General features: G+C 43.0%; 1 long non-coding RNA gene across 1 annotated transcript; it reads right to left on the reverse strand.

Moving 5' to 3' along the window:
• Positions 1-17,279: 17,279 nt before the first annotated feature.
• Positions 17,280-22,049, reverse strand: LOC121139474. Its single transcript, XR_005876430.1, has 3 exons — positions 21,949-22,049; positions 20,200-20,460; positions 17,280-17,813 (listed from the first exon to the last, which is right to left on the reverse strand). It is a non-coding gene; the product is annotated as an uncharacterized LOC121139474 (long non-coding RNA).
• Positions 22,050-22,998: the final 949 nt, after the last annotated feature.

Here is a 22,998-nt window from a genome sequence, read left to right on the forward strand (position 1 = left end):
TCCCCAGGGAGAGTCTATTTATTTCCTGACATGACAGTTTCATAATTTTGATTTTTCCTCATCTATAAATGTCAACATTAATATATTTCTTTCTTACCTTTCCCTGTTGTTCTTGACCTGAGTGGAATAAGGTGTGTATGTGTGTGAAATTAAGGCCTTTCTATCATGAGGTTTTTTTTTTTGTAACTGTCGAATTGTTTTGCGTTTAAAAGAGAAATGGTCACTGTGCTTTTAAAATATAGTCACTTTTACTTATAAAGTCATTTTCCCTTGGTGATGGACAGATGTGCACACAGCCGCTCAGAGACTATCATTTGGGCTGGGAGCTCCGGGTCCCAATCTCCCTTGTTAGTGTTTTGGATCATTAAGTCGGTGTTTATTTAAGTCACTAGGGTGTTTATTCTCCACGTCTTGGGCCACGGAGAAATACCACCCTCTGCAGGAGGGGCTCTCACAGGGAATCTCCACACATTCTTCACATTCACTCCCCAAAACAAACACCCGGCACAAAGATAGCTTTCAGTGACCCTGACAGGCTTCAAAAGAGACCGCGGAAATCTCTCTGGAAAATAAGGAAGGGCCAATTACTTTAATTTCTTACATGCCCTGGCTTCCTACTCCGACTACCCCCCACTCACGCAGCTCCTCTTGGCATAATTTTAGAGTCGTGGAAGTTCTGTCTCCCAGGGCGCGCGGCCCACTTCCTGCTGGTTTGGTTGGTGGATCTTGGAAAAGTCTGCAGGTCTGGCTAGCAGCTAAGACGGCGGGTCCTGTAAAAGCCCCCGTGATTACTGCTTGTAAACTCGTTAAAAGGACAGTTTTCTGTCATAGCCATAAACTCTTTGTAAAATCCCTGGCATTCGATCCAGAATGTGCATATTCCAGATGTGTTTAATAAGAAATTGCACAATCTGCCTCTCTCCGCCGTCCTCTGCCCACTCTGGCTAAGAGTGGGACAAGCCGGAGGAGGCGAGAAAGCTGGATATCGCTCTGAGTTTTCTTGGCAATCATTTTAGAGCGATCTTTAGGGGGGACTGACTATATATATTTTTTTTTTCTCCTCGAGGAAATCTTCGAGAACCAGCTGTTGAGGGGCATCCGATTTACCTTCTCGGAGTCAAAAGTTTAACTGAATGTAGAGACACTTTTCGTTTCTCCTCCCCAGATTTCATAGCGATAGCCAAAAATAATTGTGCAGCCTCTTATAAAGAAAGTGGTTTTAGGACGAAATTTCACAGCATTTGTCCAAGAGAGATTTAAAAAACCCAAACCCCACCAAATGGAGGGATGATTTCTAAAACGTCTTTAATCTCAATACAAGGTCGCTGGGATCGGATCCGGCTGTCTTCTCGTGACCCCTTGGCGGAGAAAGACGCTTCCTAAGTGTTCAGAGTCCAAAGGGTTTGGCCGGCAGTTCCTGAGTCTTTGGCTTAGCATGTAGGGATTCAAGAACCTGGACTGAAACCCACCAGAGCTGGTCGCTGTAGGTACTGAGTCTATTTTCTAGGCAAGGACAGCTTGGTCTTCATCTTGAGATAGTGTGTGAGCTTCCTGTGGAACTGAGCTGGTGGGCTACGTTCAAGTTTGCCAAGCGTTGACTACGGGTCAGGTTGCCTTTCCAGAACGCCGCCGGCCGCCGAGGGCCCTCTGAGTTCTAGGCACCGCACCACACCCAGCGCAGTGGCCCTCGCTCCGCCTCTGCACCGTCCGCTCGCTCGCAGAGGCTGCATTCCTAGCGGCCTCCCACGCCTGAAGGTCTTTCGCGGGGCTCAGGGGCAGGACTCCAGACCCAGAATCCAAAGACCTGTGCTTCTCCGGCTGCTGCAGAGAGCTTCAAGGAGCGTCTGTCATCTGGCCTCCCGAGAGGCTGTTGGTGCCTCTCTGCACTGAGGAGGCCAGGATAGTACTGGAGCATCGCTCTCGGCAGCTTCCAAAGAGAATCGCACCTGTCTCAGAACCCGGATCTTAATGGCGCCTGGGGTCTGGTCCAGGGCCTCTGTGAAGTCCCTCGGAGCAGAGGAGGTCAAGCTGGCCTCAAGGGAGCTTTCTGGGCCATAGCACCAGTTGCCATCCTGGGTATCCGGGTCATCCTGCAGACTCAAGGCTCGGCCTCCCTGCTGAGTTCCTAGTACTCCAGGGGCACTGAACGCTCCCTGGCAGGGTGACACCTGCCCTTGAAGTGGGGTAGGTATCCAGGCTGCTCCCAGTGCAGGTGCCAGTGCTCTGGGACTTTTACGCCCTCAACAGTCGGCTTTGGCCCGGCTCTGGCCCGGAGTCTCCTCCCGTGCGACCGGCTGACTGCGGCCCGATGGCCCATTCCCCAGCGGCCCTTCCACTAGATTGGGGCCTTGGCTTTGGCTCTATGGCTCAAACGCCTTACCCGAATGCGTCCAAGCAGTGCCAACCAGCGAGGTGATCTATTTCGGAGTTAGTGGCCATCTCTACGACTGGGGAGTGCCAGCGTAGCCAGGTCGCTGGAGTCGGGGTGGGGGTGGGGCAGTTACCTCTTCCCTTTGTCCTGTCCGGGAACCCAGAAGGAAGGCACCAGCTTGGTTCTGACTGTTGAAGTACACAATCTACCCAGGGTTTACAGAGATGGGTGGTTTTGACAAGCACAGGTGGGTTATTCCTTTTTCAAACCTTTCTCCTAGAAGGTTCTAAAAACTCCTAGACCACCTCCTCCAATGGTCTAAAGCCAGAGGAACCAGTGCTGTGGCCACCACTTCTCAGGAGCATTTTGCACTGAGGGCGCTGGAGGACTTAGTTTTATAGGCTGCTGGGTTACTTTAGCCAGGTGGGGACTTTTGAGCACCTCAAGTTCATAGACTCCTGAGGAGGTCTGACTGGGTCCAGAACTGGCCTCTAAGTGGAGGATGGGTTGGGTAAAAGGTACACTACAAAAATCATGTAGGAAATATTGCCTTTTCTTCTACCCAGAAAAAGCGCTGCCCTGGAAAGGCCTCTTTTTCTTGTGCGTTTTTAAACCACACACACACACACACACACACACACACACACACACACACACTCCAGCTGATGAAATTGGAAACCTGTTCTCCTACCGAGGATGGCAATCAGAGTTTTAGACGCTGTGGTCTTTCAGACAGTGAGAAACAACACGGCAGTAGCATTTAAAAACAAAGAACAGGAGACTGCTGGAGGCGCGTGGAAAGCCTGTTCTCCAATCCCTCCCTCAGATCTTCTCCCTTTTACCGTGTTAATGGACAGCTGAGACCCAAGCTCTCAGCAGGTAGAGTACAATCCCACACTGCTTTTAGGAAAGGTACTCACTATACTCTGTTGCCCTGATGCAAAAACATTCTCTATGGCCAAACAGAACAATATAGGAAAGAAACAAACACTAAAAACCAAGCATTAAAACCAAGTCTTATTATTGAAAAGGGAAATAGGTTAGCTTTAGATTTACATATACCTCAGTGTGTCTGAAGTGGTCACTTGACTGTAGTTAAAATGTGGAAAGATACTGGAGGACTCTTTCTTCTTTCTTATCATTAGTGATTGCCATTGAAAGAAAAATAGGAGAGAGAGCCTGGACATTCATATACTAATACAGCCTGAAAATTATACCACCTGCATCTATCTGGCCCCCTTTCTGCCCTTTCTTCAAAGTTAAAAAAACAAAACAAAACAAAAGAACTCAATGAGACTGACACAGGTAGAATAAAATATGAACACCACGGACTGACAGCCAAATTTACTTTAGTGTGCCATACAACTTAGTTTAATCTGGAACTTTAAGTGGATTATGACTTTTAAAATGCCATGACATTCATAATAGAAACAACTTTGGAGGGGGAGGGGGAAATTGGTGGTGGTTCAGAATCTAAGCCGCTGTTCTTGTGGGATTTAATAGTTCCAGAGTACATTATTTTGACTGACACAAGACATCATGACTTGAGATTCTTACAGAATACATCTCATGGAGAGAGTTGATGTCCTTGATAATCTGTAGATTCCAGGCAGCATGTCTGTAAAATTGACTTTTTAGGTGTTCTATTGACCTTAAGTATTTTTACAAACTTGACTACCCCCCCCACCCTCTCCACATACATCTTTTTCCTTTTGCCCTCGGGCAAGGCTTTAGCTGCTTTGCTAAAATTTCTAATTTGACTTTCCTGTCACCTAAGTGGTTTAAATGCTAAAAAGGACAATGGGATTATGACCCCTGCCTTACCAGAGAACAAAATAAGACAACCCAACACACCAAGCCCACATAAGTGTGACGTCTTTGGTTGGCTCTCACAACAATATTATATTACGGTAAGTGGCTGTGTGTAGTAGGGCTCCCTTAGTTTGTACTGCTTTTGTGTGTGGCAGTGGTGGGGGCTGGAATGAGGGGGTAGATGGAGACAAGCTTACAGAGAAATACTCACTTTGAGAGTGAGATGGCATACTCTGAAATATTGTGCAGTTAATTGTATCTCTAAACCTATTTACTCAAGGAAGATGGAACTAGTGTTGGATTTACTTAGAATGCTTTAAAGATGGAAGTAGGTGCAGCCATTTTTTTAAGAGGTTGAGCTAGATAGAATGCCAGCACTTCTTAGTGTCTATGAAGTGAAAAGAACATTTAAACAATTGAACCTTTGTCTGCCTTCAGATATGTGTGGTGAATATCCTCTATGCATTGCTGATGCTATATAAACATGACAAGCTTCCCCTAAAGTCAAGTCAAGGTTTCTTCCTATCTTTCTTTTTCTTGTTTTACATTTTGATTGAAGAATAATATTGCTCAGTACAAGTCACTAATCTAAGAAAATCAGTTCTGGGAATCTGGAACCAATGGCTATTTTCAAAATAAACAGACAAAAATCTTCATGAAAAAGGCCAAGAGGATTATTTTACATGCTGTATATCTCCTGGCTTCCCACCCCCCCAAAAAAACCAAACAAACAGACAAACAAACAAAAAACCCAAAACTTTTGTGGAAGAGCTAACAGAATGATAATAACAGGCCTCTCACTATATTTCTGTTTAGAAAATAGTCTGTTTTAAAGTTCCTAAACTGTCCTGGTTATTAATATTAATATACTTAGAAAACAAAGCTGAATGCTTTTCTATTTTTCTTCTAAAAAATTTCACGCTAGCTAGTGAGGGAAAGGAGGTGTAGAAAAAAAAGAAGAAAGACATAACAAAACATAAAATGGTGTGGCTTTAAATTCACACTACAACTTTAAAGCAAAAAATATCTGCAAAGGGCACAAGAATGTAGACCTTTCTGCTTTGGTCCAGCTAAAAAAGAAAGAATTAAACCAGAACTAAGATGAGTAGGGCGGGAGAGTCACTGTTCTCTAGGGAGGCAGCACCAACAGGTTGCTCATGCTCCGGTGGGTGCTGGGTGCTCTACCCATGCTCCTACTAGCAGCACAAAGTAGGCTTCTTAAAAATAAAGCACATGAAGTTAGGGTGGGGTGGGGGAGGTGGGAGGAGTTGGGGAGAGGAAGTGGAGTAAATTTGATAATGAAAAATTACATCCATGTATGAAATTCCCAAATGATAAATAAGAAAATGATGGAGATTTGGAAAGGTTGGTCTAATACAGAGTGTACAGTGTACAGAATTGATGGGTGAGGGAAGAAAGGAAGACAGGAAAATTCTTGGAGGTTTCCCTTTTAGTACAAGCCAGCAGTGGCATCCGGGTAGAGGGGGTGGGAGGGTGGGGGGCCGGGGGGCTGGGGATGGAGATGGGGGTGGGGGAGTGGTGGAATTTGAGGTTAGGGGTTGTATCTATGACTTCTAAGAGGAAGATGTTTCATTCTACTCCAAATCCAGGTAACAGTAGGATCTAGGGTACGGCCAAGTAGGGTGGGATGCAAGATGCTTCCTAACACTCTCATTCTATCACTGGGTGTGGATGGATGTCGAGTTTTTTGAAAAATATTTTCTCTTCCCGTGGGGGACAAGAAAGAGTTAATTTGATTTCTGATAGGTTTCACACGGTGGCCAGATCTGCCAAAAAGTAGAGGAAGCAGAGACCGGCCCTATGATTAATTCTACCTGTTTTTCCCATGAGCGATCACCTGCTCCAGGGGTCATGAATAGCAGGTAGCTCTCTCTCTCCAGGGCTCTGAGAGCCTCGTTTGTTTGGTGACAGCTGAGTGACAAGGCCTGAAACCCGAGCCCATGGCCGGGCCTGATGTGGGGATAAAAACCCTGGATGTTCCCTCAAACATTTCAGGAAATGAAAGTTGTAACGCGATCCCTCCTGCGCCCACATCTCCCCCAGCAAACACAAAAGCTCAAAGGAGCCTTCTCGGATTGAATTCGGCCTGGAGTTGATGGAGGGAAAGCGGAGCCCAGCTCGCGGGGGGGAGGCCGTGGGGCCTAGGCTGGCAAGCTGTCGGAGCCCGAGGAGGAGGCGAGCAGGGCGGCTGGGCGGTGGAGGCCTGCGCCGGCCCCAGGGCCTGCTCCACTGCCCCATCAGCCTTCGCTTGCTGCTCCCGCAGCCACACGGTGAAACCCTTCTTCAGGGTCAACCCCCGGTGGGAGGAGAGCGGGAGCCTGACTACCCCTGCCCTTAGGCCTCGCGGTCTCCAAGTCCCATGGCCACAGCGCAGGCCCAGACCTCACCACTGCCATACCCGCTTGCCTGGGTGAAGGTTCCAGAACCCCTTGGCTCTGGGCATCCCTTCCGACCTGGCCACGCAGGCGGCTGCGGCTGCCTGGGTCCCGAGGCCGAGAGGCGAGAACGCCTGGGCCTCACTCAGCACCACGGCTGCCCTCATCAGTCAGCGGCCCCCCCGTCTGCCTCCCGGCGGCACTGCACTGGCGGTGGAAGCTTCCAGCGGGCGCCCGGAGGGGGGAGGTAATGGGAGAAGCAAAGCCGAGAAGTTAACGTTTGCTCCGACCCCCACGCGGTCCTCCGTTGGTGGCTCACAGTGGCCTGTCAATTACCGCAGTGGCCTGTCAATTACCATGCCCAGAGTGGGATCCAGCTCGGCGTAGATGGGAGGAAATAGAGCCAGGGCCCCTCCAGGGGAGATTTTCTTCTTAATTCAACAGCTGCGACTGTCCCTTTCACCCCCGATTTTTTTTCCTTTTTCTTTTTCCTCCTCTGCACTAAGAAATCTTCCACAGACAGCATTATCAGTCCTCATCTCCTCAATCTTCACGGGGATGGCGAGCCCTCCTCCCCCAGCCCCCTTAAGCGTAGAAACTGCAGAGAACTGATACTGCTCCAGGAGACAGTCGGATGTCCCTCTCTTGTACACACTTGCACACTGTGTGGCTAGGGGAAAGTTACCTAATTTCTCCGAGCCTTACTTTCCTCCTTGGGAAAACAGGAATTAGGATACACCGCGGGGAAGCCTAAAATAAGCCGGAGTATTGAATATAAAATGCTCAACACAATAGACATATAATGAATAGTAGCTATAATTATAGCATCCTTGAAGCCTCCTTGGATTGCCACAAAGCTGCCTGGGAAAATTCCCATGATGCTAGAGTTTCCAGCAAAGGCAGATTATAGTCATTCCTCCTTTTGTTTAGAACAACGAAAGAGACAAATTGTTTTTTAGTGAACTAAAGTTTGATTAGGGGTTTTTTTTTTTTTGAGGATCGTCAAAACTGAAATTTATTTCTTGAAGCTCTAAGTGAATGCAGGCAGCATGTAGAGGTCTAATTCCAGTAACCCAAGCCTGGAAGGATATTTAATCTGTAGTACTTGGGATTTGCGATCTATATTCTTTATGACCTGAACTCCTACGTTGATACCATCATACATGGTAGAATTCCATTGGTGAAAAATGAAACCCTCTTCAAGGTGCCTTAGATGACAAATTACTTAGAAGGGAACTAAGGCATTCATCTGAATAGAGAATTTAAGGCCCCACCTAAATATGTCAACATATGTGTAGAATAAGAAACTACTTTGAAGATTTAATGCCTTGCTGATGTTAACACAGTGCTGGGTATCATGGTACCTGATAAATATTTTTTGAATGAATGAATGGGTTGTTGAGACAATGGAAAGTCTTCAGAAAGAACAGAATTCCCAGAGTAGGAGTTTTGCAATGTCCTCTTGGGTACATTTCTTCTCTGGTGACATTTTCTAATGATCACCAGGGATGAATAGCTCATTTCAACATATAAAACACACCTTCTCTGATGTCAAGGGCTTTCTCATCCTCTGAATTACTGAAAGCAAAATACTTAGCTGCAAGTTGCTTGAAGAAAAAAAGAGAGAGGGGAGGGAGGGAGGGGGCGTTAACTTTAAGGATGGACCTTATGCACTATGATTTTACTAGAAGAAACTTTTTGTATCTCTTCTTTAAACATTATAGTTTCCCCCCCCTCCAGTAGCTTCACTTTCTGCAAAAGAATCTGAGTCAAGTAAAAACTGCAAATGTTCGAATTTTTGGTTTAGAAAAGGTGATCAATTTACATCCAGTATATGTTCGAGAAGAATTCAACCCTTCTTTTCTGTTTGTTTATGAAAATCTAAATTATGCTCACATATTCCTTGTAGAGATGAATATTTTTGAATGAATCGTAACCTGTTTGATGTCTTGTGCATTTATGATTGCACTTATCCACATGAATGCATATTTGGACAGATTCATATTCTAATGTTACTCTTACTTGTAAAGAAGTTCATGTGAGCACTGTACAGAATGAATAGAAGGTAAAGGGAGATGTCAGGCCTCTGGCTCTATGGAATTATTTATACTAGAGAAACATTTGACAGGAACTATGAGTATGTTGCTGCTTAATCCTTTGCATATTGTGAAATAATTTGCACAGTGCCAGGGCCAAGAGTTTTTTAGAATTAAGCTTTTTTTGCCACTGCTCTTAATATGGCTGGAGTAAAGAAATATGTAGCATTTTTTTCTCTTTCTGAATTGTTTCAACATCCACATGTTTAGAAACACAAAAATATGTCCATGTGCTCACTGAAAAAACAAGAAGGAATAAGAAAGAGCATTTTATGCTGAGGAATATGTTCATTTAAATTAGATTAAACTTTGCAGAGGGTGCTTCAAGGAGGTTTGGGTAGATTCCAAGCCTTAGCATATCATTCAAGAAATGAAAGGCCTCAGGGCATTCCAAAAGGCATGTCCGCTCTAAATCAGTATCAGTTCATTTCAAATAGAAAAATATATGACTGAACTTGAAGGTTGGATAAAGCTGGGAGTTTTGTTCCTACTCTGCAGATGCATCTAGTGAAATAAAATGAATGTGGCAATCTAGGCCTCCTTTCCAAACTTGCATATAACTGCCGAGGCTGGAGCTCCTGTTCAATCACTTAGTTGCCATGAAACTGAAAGAGTTTTTTGTCAATATGCTCAGAAATATAGTCACTCTCTTCCTACTTGAAATTACTTAGAGAGAAAATGAAATAGCCCTCATGGAACGCTTACAAGATAACAAAGCTGTCTTCAGAGTATTTTATGCATGGCATTTTATCATTTTAATTATAGTTCAGTTGCCATAGTCCTGCAATACTTCAGCTACTGATTGTATTTTCCCCCTTCTTCTGACTAAGACCCAAAAGGACAGATAGATATCACAGTTTCACATCAAATGCAAATCTTCAATATTAGCTGAGCAAAGTAAGATATGAAGACAAGTTTTATTTTTTAGATTTTTGAATCTTTAGTATTATGTGGAGGCAAATTGCAGTCAAAAGATTCATTTGGCAAATGCTGTGATTTGAGACCACTCTCCTTCTTATTAACAGATCATGAACAACTTCAAGACAGTGAAGACTTTGATTTAAATGATAACTTAAAATCTATAGCATATATTAAAAACAAGAGAACCATTCTATTTGGTAAAGATAGAAGTAAAACGCACAAATAAAATTAAAGATTGTTCTAGTCTTCCATTATGTTCCATTAATTATGAACAACACAATGATTAAGAAAGACTAATTTTCCTGGCTGGTCCCCTCAGCCATACTTCCTTTGAGAAGAGAACCAAAGGAAGTATGGTAATGAGGATTAGGAGAGTCAAACACTGCAAGCCAGTGGGGGTACTATGGATTGTATTACCTGCAAGAGTGGAGGCAAAATACCCATAAAATAGCCTTTCAGATTCAGTTTGTCTCAAGTTACATTGTGAAATTCAGTGGTTTGGTGCAGTTGTATACCGTTGGCTCTAGAGAATTAAAGAGAATTGGGGTGGGCCAGCCATTGTACAGAAGGACTGCAGGTGGCACCAGGGACAGGGGTTTGTGGTTTCCTGTGGGAAATGCTTTTGGTGACTGCTTGCCCTGTTTGGGGGAGTGAGAAAGAAAAAGAAAGTTCAGGGCAGGCTTTGTGGCTCCAATCTATATTGTGTTGATTAATTTCATATAGGATGTTACCTGTAAATTCATCATTGGCCCTTCTGACCCAGTACACCAGCAGGTAAAAAGCTGGAATTATGGCTCCTGGTACATTAAGAGAGCTGCAGCTTGTCATTTCTTAGCTGAGAAAGAAAAGCTCAAGTCCTGACTAGACAGTTCACTGTAATATTCTTTATTCTCTTGACAGAAGTGTCGACAATCCTGATATCCTAGCTAGAATTAAGAGTGAAACCTTGCATATGCTCATTTAAGTTCCAATTGTAACTAGAAGTAGTATTTTTTACTTCCTATTCTAGACTTCAGTGGGCTGGGCTGGGGGCGGGCAGTCATGCTTATGGCTGATCATGGAAATAGTCTATTTTGATATATTTCATTGGTATAACTTTTAAAGAGTGATAAACATTATTACATGACTATCTTTATTAGAGAAAATATGGTATTTAATAAATTTGGGTGAATTATTGAGACTCTGGTATTAGTGTCTTTTTGCCTACTATGTCTCTTTGTGACTATTGGTTAATGTTTTTGGTAAAACTTTAGTTAAAAAATCAATGATTGGGTTTTATATAAATCAGTGGGTTATTAAAGATGGATGAAGCACCGTCTCTGATGGTATCTGTCGATAGGTCAGCTTAATGTCAAAGAAAAATCTTATTTTAAGCCGGCTATTTAGAGACGGTCAACATGATAAGCAGCGAGTTCCTAATGAAAACAGTTTTGGATAACAGGCAAATGAGAGATCTCTATTTCCTCAGCAAATTGACCCATCTAGTCTTCTCCTAAAACTCTGTATCCCCCATTTCTTTGCTATCTTTCCATTTGACACATTCTAATGACTTGTACTAGGTAGATTTGATGCGATTGTTTTTCAGACTCCATCATTAAAATGATTCATCAATAGTATGCAATTAAACTAAGCCCAGTGGGAGGCAACATTAGAGTTGGTAATGAAGTTGGATTAAAGGACATAAAAGCAAATATTTTCTCTTTTCCTGATAAAGCTGTGCTTATAATGAGCCAAGGATTTGAAAAAGGCAAAATGTAATGCTAGAAGGGATTAGATGATTGAGTGAACTTGTGCTTCGTGGTTGAACCAATGGCTTTGCATGTAAAAGCAGACATGTCAGAAAGAAAAACAAAACATAACAAAACACCCCCACCCCCAACCCTAGACATGCTGGCACAGAGATCTCTGCTAAACTTCTGTCCCTTTTGTTTTTGCCAGGAATGAATCCAAATATTAAGATGTGTTCCCAGTGTTGCATTTAAATTAGAAACTTTGCCAAGAGTGGAAGTTCAAAAAAAGTGATATTGCTGGCCATGTATGTGCAAGAAATGTCAATGAATGCCAGGCCTAAAACAAGCATCTCCTGCAAATTTAGACTCCGTATTATCTTTGTGATAAGTCTGAGGGAAAGGAAGGACTATCTATACCTTTGGTTCCTTTTATCCCACTCCTGTCCACTTTCTTCCTTTTTTTTTTTTTTTGGTTTTATGAGACAGGGTTTCTCTGTATTGTTTTGGAGGCTGTCAGTCCAGCCTGGCCTCGAACTCACAGAGATCCGCCTGCCTCTGCCTCCCGAGTGCTGGGATTAAAGGCCTGCGCCACCACCGCCCGGCTTCCTGTCCACTTTCACAATGCAGCCCAGGGCCTTGAACATATAAGGCAAGTACCTCCTCCCTCTACTCGGGGTTTCTCTGTGATAGCTGTGAATGTCCTGGAACTCGCTCTGCAGACTAGGCTGGTCTCGAACTCACAGAGATCCTCCTGCCTTTACCTCGGAGTCCTGGGATTAAAGGTGCATGCCACCACCACCCAGCCAAGTCAAGTAGTTTGTCCTGAGCTATATCCAGGGCTTGTTTAGCTCGTACAGGAGCATTTTTCTACCTTGAGAGTTTGGCAATGGTTAGAAAGCCATGTTTCTGAAAGGCCTCTTTGCCCTTCTGACTGTATCATTTAAGCTGGTTGTTTCAGAAGGAATCTGCCCATGGCCACTCACTAATTCTCAGACTTGAAGCTGAGGTGACATTTATTTTAAAGAGTTGAGGTTACATCTATTTAAAAGAGTTGTCCAGTTGAATATAAAGAAAACAGTCTTCAAACAAACATAGTGTAGGGAATTACAGTTAAAAATATTAATCAAGAGCATTCTACAAAATGGTTCTTGGGTCAAATGTAGCAGCAGCAGTGAGAGTTTGACCTTGGACTTCAGCTGTAACTATATATGGGGTAGCCTTATCTCCCTACCTGATCTCGGTAAAATTGTGCTGGTAGAAACTGAAAACTGTTCAGGTAGCCTTAGAGAAAAGGGAAGCACAGTCCCAGCAAGCATCATACTTTTTATAAGGAAGTTGAAGGCTGAGTTATACATAATATGGACTATCATTTATGCTTGAGGATGACAAATGTTTCTTGGTGTAGACGTCTTAAAAAGAGGGTATTTATGTTAGATTGTGACTCTAGACCTCTGCAAGGTGTAGTTTGCATAGAAACTCTCCAAACAAAAATGGTGCCGAGTATCCCGGGAAAGGTGTTAGCCATAGGAAATATTTGTGAAATAAAAAAGAGAGATTTTTATCTACCTAGATCCAATGAATTAAACCAGGAAAGACATATCAGATTCTCCCAAATGCCTAAGGCAGTGCCTACATAAGAACTTATGGTTCCATAAAAACACTACTTGAAGCACAGTGAAACTGTTTTGTGCTGTATGCATGTTCCAATCTTATAAATAGTTTGTAATAATTTTTTTTCCTAGATAGGGTCTTTCTGTGTAGCCTTGGAGCTGTCCTGGAATTCTCTCTGTAGACCAGGCTGGCCTCAAGATCTACCCGCATCCCAAATGCTGGGATTAATAGCATGCACCACCACCCAAGCTTCATTTGTAAATTTAAAGTAGGCAGGTAGCTTCAGATGTCATCTTTTCCTGGAAAATCAGGTATTTTCTAAGGCACACCAAAGCTCTCAGATCAGAAGGGCTTGTTTCTATACTTTTTAAATTAAAAATTCCATTTTATGTGTATTTAAAAGATTTTGCTTATATATTGTGTGTGTGTGTGTGTGTGTGTGTGTGTGTGTACACATGCCACATGGCAGTCTATGGCGTCAGTCATTTCTCTACCATCCTTTGTGGAATTGCTTGTATGGGCCACCATGTGGGTCCATCCCTGGCTTTGAACTCAGGTTGTCAGGTTTGAAGGCAAGTGTCATTACCCATGGAGTTAACTTGTTGGTTATGTTTTATGTTTTTAATGAGAACCATGTGTTTCTCGAAGATTTGCCAACACATATATTAGCAGCCTAAAAGACTTGCTGTGCCTAATATCTTGGCAAAGTTAGTTTAAACTGTCATATAATTTCTTTTATAACAATCATCTAATACGGTTTTTATTTTCTTGTTAGGAGTTTGGAGTGACTAGGGGTTTGGGAAGGAGGGAATTCGCATTTGATGTTCTAAGTAACCATGAGAACAGACCAAGTTGCCTACTGAACTACAGTTGTTTAAAAAAGGTTTATGCAGATGTGTGTAAACTTATTGCCAGCTCCCATGCCCACTCAGAACTATCACATTTAGCCTTTAGAAAAGACTTTCTAGTGTTACTTACAAAAGGAGCTATTATGCTCTCTATAAAACCCTCCTAGTCTAATTCAGAATGGGTGCAGATAAGTTTTTGGTTGAGCACATTAACTAAACCCCAAAGGGCTCACAGGCTGAAACCAAATAGTATCTTATGATTCTTAAATTGTTCACATGTCAGATGGGATTGGTGTGTGATGCCTTGGTCAACTTCAAAAGATGCCATCTATTTCTTTTCATTCTTTCTCTCAAGGACAAAACCTCAATCCCAGAGGTTTGTAAATAACTAGACAAACAGTTTTACTTTCTGAGTATTTAATAAACATTCCTGGAGTTCTCTTTCATTGCCCCATATTCTGAAACAGGGGCCGACTGTTCATTAAGGTTCAGGGAACCATTAGTGATGGGAGATGTCCTTCTGTACACATGTTTCTCTTATTATTTGATGAATAAAACACAGTTGGTCAATAAGGCAGGAAGATAGGCGGGACTAGGATGAGGAGAAAGCTGGGAAAGGCAGGCAGAGAAAGCCCTCTAGACACAATCGCCATGTAGGCCGCCAAAGGAATAACAGGTTCGGACCTTTCTGTGGTAAGATAAGACCACATAGAAATACTTAGATTACTAGAAATGGGTTAATAATTAAGACAGAGCTGGTGAATAAGAAGCCTAGTCTTCAGCCAACAGTTTTATAATTAATATAGCATATGTGTGTTCATTTGGGGCTGAAGTGGCAGCAGGATCGCCAACAAGTTAGACCTGATCCTTTTGAGAATCTGAGGAGGTGTGATCAGTGTTGTAGTTTCCAGTGTTTTATTCTTTTTCTTTTCTTTTGTTTTCTCAAGACAGGGTCTCTCTATATAGGCTGTCCTGGAACTCACTATGTAGACCAGGCTGACCTTGAACTCGCAGAGATCCTCCAACCTTTGCCTCCCAAGTGTTGAGATTAAAGTTAATGGTATATACCACCACATTCAGCTTGGGTGTTTTGTTGTTTTACAATTTTTTATTTAATGACTTTCTAGTAACCCAGGCTGGCCTCCAAGTCATGATCTGCCAGCCTCCACCTCTGGAGGCTGGGATTACAGTGTGTGCCGCCACACCTGACTGAAGTCTTTTTTTTTTTTGGTTTTTCGAGACAGGGTTTCTCTGTATTGTTTTGGAGGCTGTCCTGGAACTAGCTCTTGTAGACCAGGCTGGCCTCGAACTCACAGAGATCCGCCTGCCTCTGCCTCCCGAGTGCTGGGATTAAAGGCGTGCGCCACCAACACCTGGCTCTGACTGAAATCTTAATGAACACTTTTCTGCTACTGCTTTCTATAGAGATTTGTATAGCTGCCTCTATCCATGTGAAGCTATATACCTTGGGTGGCATCCGAGGGAAGACAGAGGAAACACATAAGCACCAATGACAGGGAAGATCCTCCTCTCCTAGGCAGTGTCTCATGAAGGCTGTCTGAATGACAAGAGAAGAAGTCAGGAAACACAAGGCCGAGTGAATGATGGGAACAGGCCTTGTGGCTTATCTGGATTCCTGTAATAGCCATTCGTGTTCCCTTTCTGCTTACTCCCTCTCTCCAGTTCAACCTCCACAGAGCGACAGAGTGGGCTATGGACCATGTCGTGCCCTGGGTCATACTTACATTAGAATTAAGGTAAACGTCTCACAAGGCCCTGCATGATCTCTTTCTATTTTATTTCATGCTCCACTTCAGCCCCATGAGGCCAGGCTGGCCTTGAACTCACAGAGAACTACCTGCCTGCACTGGGATTCAAGGTGCACGCAACCAACCGTATCTGCCAAAGTTTTAAAAAGTGCCTTAGACATATTGAAGCCTTTTGCTCTTCAAGGGTTTTACAGCACGGCTTTCCTCTGACTTTTGTGATGGCCCTGCTCTCTCTTGGCCCCGTTGAAGGGTTAAGCTCTCAGCAAGAACCTCTCTCTAAGGCCTAAGTATAGAAGCATGGGGTAGAGGTGATTCTGAAACCAAAATCCAAACTAGATAGGACCGGGAGCTGGCTCTCAGTGTTACCCGTCAGGCCGCCTGCTGAAGGCTAAGATGTTCTCTGAGTTGATGTCATTCTCAGGTTGGCTGCAAGCCTGCTGTAGCAGTTTCAGGCACTGCATCGAGTTACAGCTGCATGCAGAGGGTCAAAAGTGACTTGCTCTTCTTGGCGTTCCCTGAGGGGAGTCCTTCCAGAAGGCCCTGCTCTAGCAGACTTTTTGGGTCTTTTTGGCTAGAATGGAGTCACATACACTAGTCAGAGGTGGGGAGGGGGTTGTTGTTATTGATCTCCACTACAGGTTCCTGTTCTATTTCATACTTTGTGTGCCTCGCACAGTTTTGTAAAAACCAGAGACGCCTCAGAGTAACGTTTTAGCCTTAGAACACTGGACTCTGGGGGCGAGGGGAATGAGAGAAAAGGTAGGGGAATCTGCAGTCTGGATGTAAAATACATTTAAAAAACCACTGGAATCAACTATCAACTATAAGGTGACAGACTTATCAAAATCACTGAGTTTGTGAACTGGTTATATGTGCTATCTTTTATTGATTACAGCTAGATTTTGTTTTGTTTATTTGGTTTGTGTGTGTGTGTGTGTGTGTGTGTGTGTGTGTGTGTGTGTGTGTGTTTTGAGACAGGGTTTCTCTATGTAGCCCTGGTTGTCCTTGAATTCACTCTGTAGACCAGGCTGGCCTCCAACTCAGAGATTCACCTGCCTCTGCCTTCCGAGTGCTGGGAATAAAGGAGTGTGCCACCACTGCCCAGCACAACTAGATTTTAATAATACTGACTGGACTAATACGCATCAAGAGTTATTTTTAAATAGTGATGAGCATAAAAGATATTTTGAGGTGGTTTTAAAAACTGTGACTTGAAAACATCTGCAATTTCTGTCTGTGGAAAAGGTACTTAGTTTGTTGGCTTCAAACAAATGCCTGGAGTTTTCCCCTCATCTAATGCATGGATACTTTCAACTACTTCCTGGGTTCCAGTGTCTGGTCTAGAAGAGTCATTTGATGGGTAAATGTTCTAAGAATGATGGGGCCAGTGGTACAGGTCTATAATCCCAGCTACTTGGGAGACTGAGGAAGGACTGCAAACTCAAAGTCAGTCCTGGCAACTTACGGAGACTCTGTGTCAAAACAGGAAGTAGAAAGACACTGAGAGTTCCAGAGTTCTCACCTCACAGGCAAGAGTTCCTAGGTTCAATGCCACGTACAACAACAACGAAAAAAATTTTTTTTAAAGATTTAATTATGTGACATATGTGCACAGTGTCTGGCCCTTAGTAGGTGTTCAATAAATCATAGCTTAAAAATACCGGCACACAGAGAAATCCTGAGAGTCAGAAACCCAAAACACTTAAACAAACTAGGAATGAGGTTTCAGGGGGTTTATTAACACACAGTTTCACACGTGAACTTCTTAGTGGATGAACTTGAAAGAGCATGTCAAAAATGCTCAGCATCACCCCATCTTACCGAGGCTTTCATTCAGAGATATTGTCTTGATTTATGTTCCCAGATGACGGTTTGTACTGTTGTTATGTCACCGATACTGGGCAAACCAGGCTCAAGGCTTGGCTCTCCATTCTATGGTGTGGTCACGCTGGCTCAGTGCTGAGGTTCTTGCTCACCCCAGTAATTTTAGTTCTTTGCCCTCTTCTCTTGAGAAGGATGCAATCTTATGACCATTAAGATAATATATTTTGTTCAAATAGATGAAAGGTCATTTTTACCCACAAGATGGGTGGGGAAACCATTGTTCATATGTACATTTGGGTTTGTAAGGAAGAGATCGTTTCTGTGGCCTGAAGACTATCCTTGGGTGCTCCTTCAGCAAAAAGAAGAGGACGTCCATGTTTCTAGTTTCTTGTTAGTGTTTCCATGGTTTAGTCGTGTGAAAGCGTCCTTTACTGACTGTAAGTTAAAGTTTTGAAATCATATAGGCATCAGTTGATATTCTGACTTTGTAATGTACTGTCTGTGATCCTGAGCAAATAACCTCAAAATAGTAATAATAGCAATAATAGTAAATAGTACTCATAGTAAGCAAAGTAACAACAGTAACTGTAATAGTAAGTTTGCAAGATTTACATACACTCACTGCCCCAAAGGCTCACGCGTTTGAAGACTTGGCCCCTAGCTGGGTCGTGCTGTTTGGGGAGGTCTAGAGCTGCGAGTGGAACTTCCCTGGAGGAAGTGGGTTACTAGGGATAGACCTTGGGGCTCTATAGTCTCCCCTTGCCCCAGTTCCCTGATTGCCTTTGGCCTCTCTTTAGAGGTGTAGGCAAGCAGCAGCAGGCTCCTGACACCACAAATTGGACTCTGTGCCTTCCCAGCCACGCCTGACTGTATCCACAAATCATACGCCTAAATAACCCCCTCCACTAAGTTGCTTCATGCCATCTATTTTATCACAGTGAAGAGAAAAAGAATCAGTCCAGTCCACATGCTTTGAAGGGACAGTTCTCATAAGTCTAAGCCACGTTTTTATTATTATTCACACCCAAATAATGAGTAGATGAGGTTTATATCTATTTTTAAACCTGCTTCTAAACTTCATTTTTCTTTCTTGGCAAAGTGGAGTCAATTGGGCTAATGAGTAAATTGCTGTATGTTGCAGATTTTCATAGTATAAGTGCTTAGTAAACGACACAGTCAGCCAGTATTAGCTTGCCTACTCGTATACAGCCGATAAAATCTTACTGTATTTCCATGTACTTTACTAAAATAATAGAATGATTGATTTTGTTGTCCAAGGATCATGGATTATTAATAATATTTAGTACATTTGACTCAAGGGTAAATAAATTCTAAATATAGCCTATTGATTGTGAGATTGTCGCCCCTTTTACAAAACACCCTGTGGGCCTTTATGGACTATTAATTAAAAACTGTGGCTACTATTGCCATATTAAAATAGCCTGTAAGCCCAGACCTCGGTGGCAAAAGAGGGATTTTGATTCCATATCAGCTTAGACTACATGGGGAGATCCTGTCTGCTATTTCCCCCACCAATCCAACTGCCAAAATAAATAATAAACAAATAAATAAGAAGAAAGGAAAAGAAAGCTTCTTCACAAAAGGATGTCATTTTTTGTTTGTTTGTTTTGTTTTGGTTTTGGTTTTTCGAGACGGGGTTTCCCTGTGTAGCTTTGGAGGCTGTCCTGGAACTCACTCTGTAGACCAGGCTGGTCTTGAACTCACAGAGATCCGCCTGCCTCTGCCTCCCAAGTGCTGGGATTAAAGGTGTGTACCACCACCGGCCAGCTAAGGATGCCTTTAAAAACAAAACAAAACAAAGCGAAACTTTTTTCTTTGCTCAATTTAGTCTTATCCAAAATAGTTTTAACTTGCTTTCAAAATATTCAAATTTAACACATGAGGCTTTTTAGAAAAAGATTTTAGGAAATGTCTATGCACGAGTGTGTTGTCTGCATGTATGTGTGTGTGCCACATGCGTACCTGGAACCCAGAGGTGAGAAGAGGGCGTTAGATCACTTGGAACTGGAGTTACGATGGTTGTGGGCCACCACGTGGATGCTGGAAACTAAACCTGGGTCCTCTGTCAGAGCAGCAAGTAGTCTGAACCAGTTCAAGAGTTTCCTGTTCGGTTTTTACAGTGCTGGGGATGGTATCTAAAGTCTTGCTCATCCTAGACATCCAGGTGACACCGATGGGTTTTGTTCCTAACTCTTACTGGTGAAGTGGATTTTGTGTGAGTTCTTAATCCAATTCCAAACATCAACCAATTGGGGAAGAGATAACAGACAGCTGGATTGCTATTGCTCATAAAACCGTATTTTCAGTATGGAATTTCTCCACTCTTGGATTACATTAAGGGCAAAAAGTCCTACTCATACTCAATAGCAAAGCTCCACTTAAGACACTAAGGATAAATAAAATTCATCTTTTCCTCCAGCAAAGAAGGCATGTTCCTAGAATTTTAATGAACCAAGTTTTGTGAGCAGTGAAAACTCCCTGTAGCCTTGCCTGTGAGTGCCCCCTGCTGGATACCCAAAACCTTTACTGCGTCTCCAATTTGTCCTTTTTAATGGGAAAGTGCCCAAGGAGCAGGTCACAAGGACAGCTGTAAATCCTAGTGAGTAATGTGGTCTTTGGGTAAGCGTGCAGATTTATAATAAAAACATATTCAGGAAACAAACTCAAATACAAAAATATTCCACTGAGCAATTGTTTATAATCGCACCAGTGCCAAGGAGCCAGTAAATAGTCCTCTATCTTATGAGCTCACTGAGTTTTATACATTAGTGACATAGGCGATTGGTGGGTGGCTTCTTACCGTAGAGAGCCTGTACATGTATTTTACATAAGAGTAGAACATTAGTGGCCCCTTTGTTGTGACCATGTGTTGGCTTCAATGCCAAACATGTAATCTTGTCTTGGAATCTTGCTTTTGGAGCCGCGGTCCCAGCTGGTACTTGAGGAAGGTGTGTTCTATTTTGCTACAAGCTCTGCAGAGATAACATAACCTGTAGCCTATGGGCAATCCACCAGACACAGGAATCAAGGCTCATTGGTCAACTCAAAATTTCCATTGAGGCTAAGAAGGAAGAAACAGACTGTAAGGGGAAAACTTCATGAAGGTTTTACCAGACTAGCCCCTAGGAGGACATGAAAAAATGTAGCACTGTGGGTGGGCCCTGGAAAAGGGAAGTCTTCAGTTTTCTCCTTTTTTCTCTTTTTTTTGAGACAGGGTTTCTCTGTGGCTTTGGAGCCCATCCTGGAACTCGCTTTGTAGACCAGGCTGGTCTCGAACTCACAGCTATCTTCCTGCCTCTGCCTCCCGAGTGCTGGGATTAAAGGCGTGTGCCACCAACGCCCGGCTAGTTTTCTCCTAATTTTTGTTGTTGTTGTTTATGTATTTGTTCTGTTTTGTTTTTTGAAAAGGTTTTGCTGTGTAGCTTGGGCTAGCTTTGAACTCTAAATCCATTGTAGTAGTTTGAATATAAATGGACCCCATAAACTAATAAGGAGTGGCACTGTTAGGAGGTGAAGCTTTGTTGGAGTAGGTGTGACCTTGCTGGAGGAATTGTGCTACTGTGGAGGCGGGCCTTAAGGTCTCAAATATCCTCAAGCCTCCACCAATGAGACAGACCACTTCCTGTTGCCTGTGAGTCAAGATGTAAGAACTCTCAGCTCTTTCTCCAGCACCATGTCTGCCTGCATGCTGCCATGCTTCCTGCCATGATGATAATGGGCTAAACCTCTGAACAGTAAGCAAGCCTAATTAAATGTTTCCCTTTATAAGAGATGCCATGGTCCTGGTGTCTCATCACAGCAATAGAAACCCTAACTAAGACATTCCTTCTACTTCCTTTGCTTCCGGAGTACTGGCATTACAGGCATGGGACACCACAGCTGTTCCTTCCTGTGGTAGTGTCTCTCTTCCTTTCCCTTTGGTAGTAGGGAGCAGACAGGGAGCCTTCCTTGCACATGCTAGGCAAGTCTCTCTACCTCCCCCATCCATTCCATGTGTCAATCAGTTTTGCAGAAATTCTACAGCACCAGGAGTTGTTCCCTACAAGATCACTGGGTGTAATGTTTTTATCACACACGTTTAACGTGATGAGACTGATTTTCTGCTTCTAGAATGTTCTTGTGATTGGTGGTGTGCCTTTTTCCTGCTATGACTTCCTGTTCCCTGAAAAAAAACATAATGCATAATTCACAAAAGCCTCTGCTGGGATAAATATTCCTTATTCCAGAGTTGGAAATGCGGAGTTACTCCACAGAAGGTGAAATCCTCACTTTCTCTTTGTGTCTGACATCTCTCAGTTATCTTCCAATTTTATACTTCTTGTACTTTTACTCTGGGGTAAAATTTGTCAGTTCTTGAATTCCCTTCTCCCAGATTCACTACTCATAATACCAACCCCCAGCAATTTTTTAAACGGTGTCTTTTAAATGGTTTGTGTTGGATATGTGATTTTTAGTAACACTATCTACATTTCTTTTTGTGCATGTGTGGAGGGGGGTGGCAGGTTGAGACAGGGTATCACTATTTATCCCAGGCTGACCTCATACTCACAATGTAATCCTCTTGGTTCTGCCTCCCAAGTGCTGGTATTACAAGCACCAGCCACCAAGCCTGGCTATGTTTCTCTCTGTGTTTTCATCACTGAGCAGAAGTTTGTTTCTCTTCTGTGGAATAGAAATCACAGAGCTATGTGGTCATAGACCATAGAACTCACCAGGTTCTGGAAAAGGAACTTGAAACAAGACGGGAATGGAAGCAGAAATCTCAGTGGGTTTTTTTAGTGTTTCATCACAAAGTCTTGTGGTAAAACGAGATGAAACCACAAGCTTCACTCTTGACTGGGCTAGCACTGGAAGAAAGATTGGTTTCAAGGTCAGCCAAGGTCAGATGGAAACTTGGCTTGTTTTATTCATACATTCAAACACCAGACCTATTGAGTTTTGCATGGTTTGGGGTTTCCAAAAACACAAAATATTTTGGGGCCCAGTACAAAGCTGAGGCCTGGGGACTAAGGGTAGAGGAAATTTATTCTGTCTTGGTGTGTACTTCAATAATGCCAAAGGTGAGGGATTTTTATCTACAGAGTTACTGTCTGAAACATATTTACTCAAACTGTTCTCTGGACATTGGGGAGAACAAATCATGTTCTTTTCTTTGTCTCCCTGTCTGACACAAAGGCCAGCATTCTTTCTCCCAGAGTCTCTAGACATTTCTACAGACCATGGGAAGATTTGTTTCTTGAAAAATTTCATGGCTGTGATTACTAGGATTCACAGGCAATATTCAATTCTTTTGACCCAATATTTGGGTTGCTCTCTAGAGGTAGAGGTAGTAACGTTGACTAGTCTGAAGGAAGAACATCACCCAATGATCTAAAATAAATACATAAACACCAGACCCATGAAAACACCTTATTTGTTTGTTTGTTTTATTTGTAGTATTAAAGATTTGGAGGAAAAAAAGGTAGTCAAGCTCAGAACATAAGAGTCATCTGTTGTTGCGTTTTGAGAAATGTGACAAGCTGATGCCCTTGATAGCTTGTGGACAGTACCAATTCTAGGGCTTCTTCAGAGTTTGGTGTGATGCTGACACTTGCTATGC

The sequence above is a fragment of the Mesocricetus auratus genome, unplaced genomic scaffold (assembly GCF_017639785.1).
Source record: "Mesocricetus auratus isolate SY011 unplaced genomic scaffold, BCM_Maur_2.0 Super-Scaffold_15014, whole genome shotgun sequence".
Lineage (NCBI taxonomy): Eukaryota > Metazoa > Chordata > Mammalia > Rodentia > Cricetidae > Mesocricetus > Mesocricetus auratus.